The sequence below is a fragment of the Meriones unguiculatus genome, chromosome 16, assembly GCF_030254825.1.
Source record: "Meriones unguiculatus strain TT.TT164.6M chromosome 16, Bangor_MerUng_6.1, whole genome shotgun sequence".
NCBI lineage: Eukaryota > Metazoa > Chordata > Mammalia > Rodentia > Muridae > Meriones > Meriones unguiculatus.
This window is the reverse complement of record NC_083363.1, coordinates 7,052,067-7,063,029: the sequence shown is the minus strand read 5'-3', so window position 1 is coordinate 7,063,029 and position 10,963 is coordinate 7,052,067. Positions and strand designations below refer to the sequence as shown.

The 10,963-nt window shown below is 49.9% G+C and overlaps 1 protein-coding gene across 3 annotated transcripts in view; it reads right to left on the bottom strand.

The window, feature by feature from the left end:
- Positions 1 to 2,921: 2,921 nt before the first annotated feature.
- Positions 2,922 to 10,963, bottom strand: part of Ubash3a (ubiquitin associated and SH3 domain containing A) — a 38,958-nt gene continuing 30,916 nt past the window's right edge. Inside the window, exon 15 of one of the 3 annotated variants that reach the window (XM_060369213.1) lies at positions 2,922 to 6,198. The gene's annotated coding sequence lies outside the window, so the exon portion shown is untranslated. Of the gene's footprint in view, positions 6,199 to 6,485; positions 9,807 to 10,963 lie in introns of those variants that run through there. The other 2 variants (XM_060369211.1, XM_060369212.1) reach the window with 2 other exon arrangements.

Sequence of the window (10,963 nt, the reverse complement as noted above, 5' to 3'; positions counted from 1 at the left end):
TCCGTGACTTGGTTTCCGGCTCCTCCTGGGGCTCGCTCGGCGGAGAGGGTGAAGGGGTGTGTGTTAGAACATATATTAATATGGGCACGTAACACATCCGGTATGAAGAGGGTTGATTGTGAGGGGTGAAGGTAGAGGAGGGTGCCCCTGACAGAGAGAGAGAGAAAGAGTCACACAGGGAGAGAAAGAGGAGTAAGAGAGTGCAGGATGGCAGGTGGGTCCTTTTTGTCTGGCACACACCTGGTGCACAGCTGTTGGCACCAGCTGATGGCATGACATCACAGAGGTTGCTAGGCAACCTAGAAGCAGGCTATTGGGATGATCTCTTTGTGTCCATGACAGTTATCATTCATTTTACTGTAACAGGGTACTTCTCATGAAAGCAAATCACCTTTCCACATACCCTTCTTGAAACACACAACGGTACAATAAACTCTTTCTGAAGCCCCCCGCCCCCACCCTCACCCCCATATGAGGAACTAGGAAGGGGTGGCGAGGTGGGAACGAGGATGTTGTGCTCAGAAAAAGCTGTTTCCTGCTGACTTCCGGGCAACAGCATCTGCAGCTAGGCCAGGAAGTGCGAGTCGAGCTGTCGCCATCTGGGAGGTTAGGCCGGAGCACCTGTGCGTAGGGCTATGGCACTGTCGTGGATACGGAAACACCCGGACCTGACAGGATCCAGGAACACATATGTGCTAAAATAGGCTAGGGAGGATTTTTTTTTTTTTAGGCGCACATTTGAAACTTTTGGACCCATGGTTTTGGTAGTTGGGGGGGGGGAGTCCTAAAACTAGGGAAAGGGGGAGGAATCCCACCCTCTGAAATGGGTGATAGGTGGGAAACGTAGGCTGTTGATTGTAGCACTTATCTGGGGTCAATCTGGTGGGTTTCCTGCAGCCTACAAGAATCCTTTTCACATCTACAAAGAAGATAAGGAGATTTATTGTGGGAAAGGCGAAGGGGGAAAGAGAGAAGAGGGTGCCCATGACACAGAGAAAGAGACACAGATCGTGGGAGAGAGACCCCAAGCACAAGACAGAGTGTGAGGGAAAAAGGAGTAGGAGAGAGCAGGGGATAGCGGGTGGGGTTCCTTTTGTCTGACACCCACCTGGTAGCGGCAGGTGATGATGGCAGAGGTTGCTAGGCAACCCAGCAGGCTATTGGGATAACAGTGTGGGCTTCTGGTGCCCACCCCCCATAAAACATTGCATCTGGAAAGAAGCGCCATCTGCCATCATCCTCCACCCTGCTGGGCTCAGGGCTCCCTGCCACAGGCCACTCCCAGACGTTGGCAGTGGGCGCCCTCTTCAGGGCCTCTGGCAACTGCAGGTGCCTGCCATGCTTAAAGTCCAGTGTCCCATGGACTCACACCTGGTGTCTCCTTTCCCTCCCATGAGCTGTTCCCTCTGCCTGGGGACCAAATCAAAACCCCTTAAGTCCCAACCTTCACAGCCTGTCCTCTTCCCCAGAGCTGCTCAGAAGGCAAGGGCTTCATCTCGCCCCAGTGAGATGGAGAGAGCCAGTCCCAGTGCTGAAGCAGGCTCTACCCCCAGCAGGGCAGGCTCCTCCGGCTCTCCAGTACTGCCCACAGCATCTCTTCTCACTGTCTCCCAGACTCCCCGGGACAGGGTTCTTGGGACTGGCGGTGTCTGCCGAAAACCATCCATCCATTTTCCCATCTCTCATTTCCTGGGGACGTTGCCCCAGAAATTTCAAGCATTTTCATTTCACTTGTTCTTGCTCAGGCCATTGTTAGCAAAATTATGACTGGGCGCTTCTCTTGGGATTTGAGCCTCACAGTAAGTCTTAAGTCTCAAGTGAGGATGCCACATCAGGATAGCCTAGCTCCCAGCTCCCCTGGTCCTCAGCCCTTAGCATCACCCCACACTCCTACCCAGCCTCCTTACTCTGCCCAAGCTCTCATCTGCAGCTGTGATTTGACCCCCCCATCCCCACCCAAACTGACAGTTACTGAGAACAGCCTGATGGATCTTGGTCCTGGGGCATGCCGCTGGGACACCCGTCTCTTGCTCTTGAGGAGGCTCCCTGCGCATTCGGGGAAACTCACCTACAGAGGAAACACAGGTGGTTGGACACCTCTGAGTTTCTGCTCCAGGGAGTCTGGGGAGACCTGAGTGTGCATTTGCCCCAGTTCCCAGGGGCTGCCAGGCCAAAGGCCACCCTGGGAGGGAGGCTACTTTCCAATAGAAGATCCGGACGGTAGATTCAGGTCCCACTGTTTGGGAAGCCAGATGGGTACTAAAGTAACTTTCATTTGCCTGATGTAATTATTGTGCCTGCTGCTTCGTTCTGCTAAGTTAGACCGAGTCCTGGAAGCTTCTAGCCTCTGCACAATCTAATCCAGGCCTAGAGTGTTTTCAGCCTCTGAGACTTCCTGCTGAATAAGTTCACTCTTTGTAGCTCGCTCTTTCTGAACTCTGGCTGGCTGGCTCAACTCTGCTGTTCTGGCTCAAACACCTCCTCCAAACTGATTCAATCTGGTTTCTCTCAGTTTCGTAATGAATTGCTTTGCTTGGCCTCAACCTAACTCTAGCACTCTGTTCTGGCTCCTCCTCGTTCTCTCTGGCTTGTTCTGTCTTCACCCATTGTCTAGCTTGTTTCCTCTTCAACCTGTCTCTGTAAAACTGCCACTAACTGAATGGCCACAAACTCAACTCCACTGCACTGCCTCTCAACTTACCGACTCAATGGAACTGCCTGAACAGAGCTGACTAGAACTCAGAGCTGACTAGAACTCAGAGCTGACTAGAACTCAGAGCTGACTAGAACTCGGAGATCTGAATGCCTCTGTCTCCTGAGTGCCGAGATTAAAGGCGCTTACTGCCATGTCTGGACCTAAACTTTTCTTTACCTGAAACTTGCTCTCTATCAGTTCAAAGATGGCCTTGAACTCAGAGATCTGCTTGCCTCTGTCTCCTGGGATTAAAGGCGTGTCTGTATTCCAGCTGGATCCAGACGGTGTGGGATCACATCACTTGAGAGAAGATCTTTGGATGTGATCTCTGGCCAGGGCAGCCGTGTTCTGAATTAAAATTCTGCTGCAGCTGAGGATCTCTGTGTTTTATGTGGTTTCTTCCTGGTGACTCCCAGAGCTGCCTTGAGGCCTGTGCGAGGCAACGCAGGTGACGTGCTTAGAACACCACACATAGGGAGATATGGACATTTATTGACATTGTGTGACTCCATCAAGCTCCTCACAGTGATCCATGGGACATCTGCCGAATACAAGATTTATTGGAGAGGATTTTTCTACAATTTGGGTTTTTAAGAGCACATAAAAACAGACTCCACAGATTGCTGGATTTTACAACCCTTTGAAAAAGTCAAGATAAATATTTTTCGTAATTGCAAGAAAGTCCCGGGCTTTACAAATTGCAGGGCCGGGCCACTATCATAAAGCACGTAACTGGGCGACGATAATTTCTCCATGGCATAAACGACAGCAGCTGAGACCATGCGGTGTGCAATTACACTCAGGGATCATCTTATTTGCTTATTTGATGAGCAGAGTCTGTCATCGGAACGCTGTGTTTGGAGTAGGGGTGGAGGGCACAAGGCGGGCCAGCTTGGTGCCTCCTGAGGCTGTGGCCCCGTCTCCGTATGTCAATAACACCAAGCCCCGAGCAGAGCAAAGGAAGCAGTGGCAGAAGGGCGGGGTGGAGATGTGGATGGTGGTGCAGGAGTTACAAGAAATGGAGGAGGGTGGGGAATGACGCCCCAGTCTTCCGGTTAGAACCTGGTTCCTGCAGAGGAACCCAAATAGCTCACAACTAGGAAGCCAGCCATTCAAATCCTGTACTGGTCACAAGGTCAAGGTCACCGTTGGTCCTGGGACCAAGGAAGGAACCTTTCTGTTCCTCCCCAAGGGGGAGACGTGGAGCATGCTGCCAGCTGCCCCTCCGCTTGGCCAGAGGTGAATGTGTGTGAATGTGTGTGGGGGCTGTCATTCACTGCCCATCCTTCCCCTCAAGCACCCAGTTCCACAAAAGCATCGCAGTACTCCGCTCCCCCCTTCGCCCACGATGTTATCCCCCAAGACCCCTGGTGGAGATCTGAAGCCTTAGGTACCAAACCCACCCGTACCGTACTGTCCTTAACACACAGGTCTATGACAAAGTTGCCTCTTAAAGTTAGGTGCAATGGGTTTAACAACAGCTCCCCCAAAAGCGAACCGATCCCAATACTAATTCGGGGGGATGCAACACCCCTCTTCCTCCAACCTCTTATGAGGGGCCTCGGAGGGGATGGCAAAACTAAACCCACAGACACTGACCCCGCAGCTAAGGGACGACGGAACCCTGAAGTAGGTTTGATAGTCAATAAAGCACAGATACCTTCTACGAGCAGTTCGCTTGGCAAAATTTCCCGAGGAAACCACTCAGGCCTGTTATGCTTTGTGGGACGCTTTCGGCTAACAGGTGTCTCAGACTTTCCCGTTGATGAGCTTCCCCCGCCCTTCTGCTCACAGACGAAAGGCGTTTCAGTGTGTGTGTGTTTGCAGTTCTGAGGGCGGGACCCGTGGCCTTGCTCATTCCGAGAAAATGTTCCAGCAACAAGCAGGCTCACTTGACTCAGATATCTCTCCTCCCCTCCTCTCCCTTTCCTCATCCCTCCCTTCCCTTCCTTTCTCCTCCCCTCACCCCTCTTTCCTTTCTTTTTGGTGGCAGGAACTCACTCAGCACTTGCTGTGTAGGCCAGCCTGGGTTGCTGCCCTCCTGTCTCTGCCTCCTAAGCCCTGATTGGCAGGCATGTGGCACCCACCTGCCCTCCAGTTGTTTTCCTCTGGGAACCTGGTTAATTGTATCCTGAGGGGACTGTCTCACTCAAGCAGCCGGTTTGTTGGTCTAAAGGTTTCTGCTCGGTGTTTTCATACCTGCATCTCTGCGGTGATGCCGCTCCTTCGGGTTAGCTGACGATTTGGGCTGTCTCTGTTTTGCTCAGACCCCAGTCTGGTTGGGGTCTATAAGTTTTCTTGATCTTTTTGAAGCACCAGTTTTGTGTGGTTTTAATCTCTTTTCTGTTTTCTGTCCTTTGGTAGTGTTTGTTTTGGTTTATTCAAGACGGGGTTTCTCTGTGTAGTCCTGGCTTTGAGTCCTGGGACTCACTTTGTAGACCAGGCTGGGACTGAACTCATAGACATCCACCTGCCTCGGCCTCCCTTGTGCTGGGATTAGAGGCATGTGCCACCACCACCTGCTCTTTTTGTTTTCTGTTGCATTGATTGGTGCTCTGGTCCTGGGGAGTTCCTTTCTTTTGCTCACATTGAGTCACTGAAGTTTGCCCCTTATTCCTAGTTAGGATGCCAAGGCTGGGCATTTTAGGTTTCTTTTCCGATAGTGACTTTCAGTGTGGCACTGATGTCTCTCTAATCCTGCTGTAACGACTCCCCATAGATTCTGATGGCTTGTATTCCCATTCTTGAACAGTAAAAAAAATTTCCCCAGGTTAAAAAAATATTTATGGTGTGCGTGCGCTGTATGTGTGTGTTTATGGGATGGTTGCTAGTTTCGTTGGCACACACCTCCAATGGCCGATTCGTCTTGCCTCTTGGACTTTGCCCCTGACCCTGGTGTGTCATTAATTTACAAATATGTGGCTTTTCTTTTTAAGTTTTCTGTTGTCGTTTCTAATCTGGCTCTTCCATGGGTAGAAAATGTATACCACAGGACTCAAATACTTTCGCATTTGCTACAGTTTGCTTTATAGGCCAGAATGCGGTCATTCTGGCAAATAGGCCATGTTGCACTCGAGAAGAAAGTGAATTATACCTCTGCGTGGTGAGGTGTTCTGTAAACCTTGATAAGGTCAACTTGATCAGGAGTGCTGTCCAGTCTTTTATGTACTTATTGATTTTTTTCCCTTTCTGTTTTTAGTGACTACTGAGAGATATTAAAACCCTTAAAAAATAACTGCAGATTTTCCCACAGGTGGTTAGAGGGAGGGTTTAGTGTCTGCTGCTGCCTATTGCACCTTTCTTGAAGACCGCGATGCTGCCCTATTTAGCATTAACTGTCAACTTGACATAGCCCAGAATCAGTCAGAAAGGAGCCTTAGTTGAGTAACTGACATTATCCGGTTGGTCTGTGGGCGTGTCTGGAGTGGGGATTGTCTTGATTGCTGGTTGGCGCACCCACTGTGCGCCATCCTGGGCAGGTGCTCTTGAGCTGTAAAAGAAAGCTAAATAAGCGTGAGCCTGAGTGAGCCTCTGGGTTTCTGCCTTGGGTTCTTGCCCTGACTTCCCTCAGTCGTGGGCTGTGACCTGGAGGTGTAAGCCAAACAGCACACCCTCCTGAAGGAGGAGCTACCCACTTCTCAAATATCACCACTAGCTTAGCCAGGCTCCAAGTGTTCAAATACACGGCCTGGGGCCGCCTGGCCTGTGGGAGTGCATTCTAGATTCAAACCTTCCAGCATGATGAGGGCAGGGAAAAGGCTTACATTCTAGATCGTAGGAGAGTGGAGGGACATTGGTGTGGAAAGTGAGGATCCGAAAGTGTTAAGTTTCCGAACGAGGGTGGAGAAATGAGGACAGAGCAAAGGACAAATATTTCAGAATCCAAAACGCCAAGGGTTGGAGAGTCTCCTCACAGCACCAGAATGGGAACCACAGCAAGAAGCATGTCTTGTTTAATTTGCTTTATTGCTTCATGCATTGATGTGGGTTTTTCTTTACCGTTTTTTTTTTTTCTCTTTTTCTCAGAGTATGTGGCAATCTCACAACGTGCAAATCCACTGAAATCCACTGATACCATTTTCCCAATAGCTCAGACAGCGGTTACCCATTTCTTCTTCAGCGATGTTTTAAATTAAGGTAAATCCACTGCTTTTTTAAAACATCTCCCTACCACACACAGACACACACACACACACACACACACACACACGCACACACACACACGCACAGTAGAGAACAGTAAGGTGTAGCTTTGTGTTCACCGGGAGACCAGAAATTCCCTGGGGTTCACTCTACTGCAGCCTTTGCTTTGCAGCAGGGGTGTGCGAGTGAGCCTGTGATAGCCCGAGGTGTGCCTGAGTATTTCAGCAGCTTTGGGAAGAGAGGAGAGAAGTCCCGGTAGGCCCTCCTTCCGCAGAGCTGAAGTCCCTGCCTGGCATCGCTGGCTTGGTACTCAGCGCCACGCTGTATCGATTTGAAAAGTGATGGAGGCCTTTTGTAGTTTTTGTTGCTGCTGTTGTTTTCCAGGCTGTAGTTACTTGAAGGGCAGCTTGACGTTTTGAGTCTTAGTCTGATGCGTGTGTCTGTACATGCTTGCATTCATTGCATGCGGCAGGTTTAAAGTACGCTTCACCTCAGGATGATTTCGTTCTGAAGGTAAACGGCTTGTGCCAATCATCAGCTTCTTGGCACTCGTCTCCTTACCTGCCATTCTCGCTGCCTCCGAGGGAGGTGTCAGCCCTTCTCTGTGGCGGCGGATAACTATGCTTCCTCAGTAGGGAAGAAGCGTGTTCCGGAGGAGGAGGTGACGGGGCCTCACCTTCTGCCTGGTTGCTGCCATCTTTGTTTCTTCCTGCTCATGTTGAGTGCTGTGGTGGGATTCTACGTGGCCTGATGGATAATCACCTAGTTGTGGCCATCTGGGGAGAGGTGCCTTTCAGAAATGTCCTCCATCTGCCTGTGGCCTGGCTGGTCTCAGCTCACCTGCTTCCTGCAGCCTGGGGCCAGCCCTGGACTGGAGGAGGTTGGGATGTGGCTCTTTTCCTGGAGTGTGGCAAGCACACTCTTGAGCAAGCTCAGCACCCCAGCTCTGGAAAAGACAGGAAGTGACCCCCCGTTTCCAGTTTGTCCTTTCTGGGCCATTCTTTCCAGCCTTAGCACTTCTGCGGCATCTTCATGGTTGCTCCACCGTTGAAATCAAACATTTTCATGCTGGACCGTTCTCATCACATCTCCCGGTGGCTTGTGCCCGTGGGTAGATGGAGCCGAGGTACAGCCTGCTGCCCCTCGGTAATGCCTTGGCTTGTTTGGTGAACTTCTTAGGTGAGCTGTCAGGGATCCGCTGTGTTCAAGGCTCTTGGGTCCCCTTTGCCCAAGTGGTGGTTCTGCCTGCTCATGGTCCAGGAAGAGGCAGTAGGAAACACAGGACTCTTTTCTCTTCAGAAGCTGCCATCTTGTACTGACTTTTGTCAGTCTCAGCAATTCGTTCTCGTTTCAGTTGTTCATGGTGGGAAGATAGATCCACACAGCAAATGTGGGACCTGATTTCACTTAAAAAAATTTTTTTTTGGTGTCCAAAAATAATGGGTTCTTTCTTTCTTTCTTTCTTTCTTTCTTTCTTTCTTTCTTTCTTTCTTTCTTTCTTTCTTTCTTTCTTTCTTTCTTTCTTTTTTGAGACAGGGTTTCTCTGTGTGTAACCATGACTGTCCTGGAATCACTCTGTAGACCAGGCTGGCCTCGAACTCACAGAGATCCACCTGGCTCTGCCTCCCAAGTACTGGGATTAAAGGCATGTGCCACCACTGCTTGACATTCTCATTTCTGTATATCATTATACTCTGCTAGGAAACCAGGGTCCATAAAAGCCATTCTTGGCATCTGCCTCTTTTCAGGAGCCATTTCTGAATCTCTCTCTCTTTCTCAAAAAGTACCCTGAATTTCTGATGTTAACTAAATTGCTATTTTACTTTTTTGGTATATGATTTTCTTACATTCCAGGATCTAGAAAAATCTATTTCAGTCAGTTTTCTCAAATCCCAGGTGTTAGAGTCTTCCCTTTCCACAGGACTGAAAGTGCGTCCTGGCATCTGGTTGGCCACACTAGACTCGATGCCCCTCTCCACAGGGCAGCAAGGCACTCTAGAAGGCTCAGGGTAATCCAGCTGTCAACCTGAGCAGAGGCAGAGCTGTTACCGCAGCTGGAGAACTGTTATGGTTCCTTCCTCGGGTGGGCTGCTTGCCACACCCCAACGCCCCAGAAGATTCTGATGTTCGCCCATTTCACAGGCGAGGAAGTAGAACACAGAAGACCTACAAGGGTGAGGCCAGGCTCTGGGCCTCTGAGCTTGACTCAGAGTGTTCTGACCTTGACATGGCTATTCATAGCCACAGTAGAAGACCTTGTGGCCGGAAATGACTACGTCCTATTCTCAGAATAACCTTTGCTCTAGTTAGGAGCCTTACAGGTTTCCCTGACCCCAGTGTCTGGTCTGTGCTTCTGTAGTCACTCGCTGGTACTCCCTGTGACTAGGTTTTCTCATAGGTGCCAAGATCTGGGGATGCACAAAACCTTGACAAAGAATGGAGGCATCTTTGCACCCGTCCTCCATGCAATGCCTACGATGCTTAGTGTAAGTTCTGACCCCTACGCACACTGGGTAGACAGGTCCAGCTGATGTCACTGTTTATTCTGTGCTTCATATGGAGCTGCATAACCTCCCTAGCGTCTAGCTCCTGAGCGGGGTAGTTTTGGTGCCCTTGGCAATGACCTTCATGCCCTATGGTAGTTATTTATGACTGCTATACAGTGTACATAGACTAGATGCTTTAATCTAAAGGAAATCCACCATTGAGGTGTCCCAGCCTGCTTCCTCCTGGCGCCCCTCTCCTTGGCTTGCAGGAGGCATCTCCTGATATTTCTTCGCAGGCTTGCTTCTCTGTATGTCTGAGTGTTCTGTTGCTGTGAAGAGATACCACAACCGAGGCAACTCTTTTAAAGAGACACATTTAACTGGGCTCGCTTACAGTTCCAGAGCTTTAGTCCATCATCCTCATGGTGAGGAACATGGCGGCACACAGGCAGACGTGGTGCTGGAGGGTTCCACATCTGGATCTGAAGGAAGCAGGAAGAGAAAAAGCCACCGGGCCTGGCTTGGACTTGTGAAACCCTAAAGCCCACACCCAGTGTCACACCTGCTCCAACAGGGTCACGCTTCCTACTCTCAAGCATTGCCACTCCCTCACAACCAAGCTCAGATATATGAGCCTACGAGGGCCATTTTTAGTCAACCACCACAACGTGTCTGTGTTTGTGTCTTGACTTCCTTTTCTTATAAGGGGCAGTCAGTTTGGATGGGCCCATCCTGATGACCTCATCTACCTCATGTGCCTCTTTCCAAGAGCCTGCTTTCAGGTCACCAAGATGGCTCAGGAGGTAAGGTTGCTTGCTGCTCAAAGCTAACTACCAGACTTCATCCGCCCATAGTGTTTTCGATGAGAACAGCCCCCTGAGGCTCATATGTTTGAACACTTGGGAAGTTAGACCAAGTCTGGGAAAGAGTAGGAGGTGGAAGGGTATGTCACTGTGGGTGGATCAAGATGTGAACTCTCAACTGTCCCTGCTGTAATGCCTTTGCTCTGCCATTCAGATGACTCTAACCCTCTGAAACGGCAAGTCTGATTAAATGCTTTCTAAACTGCCTTGGTCATAGCGTCTTATCACAGCAATAGGAATGTAACTAAGACACACTCTAAAGGTGGGTAGAGAGAACCGATCCCACAACGTTGTCTCTGACATACAAACATTCCCTCTAGCTTCCTGTGCTTACACACATTCTCTCTCTCTCTCTCTCTCTCTCTCTCTCTCTCACACACACACACACACACATTTACTTTTTCTTTTTTAAAGATCCTGTCTCCAAATACAGACTCACACTGAAGTAGTAGGATCATAACTTCTGTGTGACTGATTCAGCCTGCAGAAGTAAGTCTCAACAGCTCTTCAGGCGGCCCAGCTTCCAAGTTGCTCCCCAGTCTTCTCCAGGGACTTTGGGTATGGGAGTGGGGAAGGGGGAGGGAGGGTGCTTGAGCTTTTGACCTGTCCACTGATACGGGCATTTTCTTTTTTTGCACCTCTGAACCTTGCATAGCTGTCTACTGGTTGAACTTGAAAGAACACAGCCCTGCCTAGGACACATGTCAGTAGGAATCCTATTTTAAAAACTCAAGTTGGCCCTGAAATGAAAAAGTCAAAGAACATGGCCTGGAAGG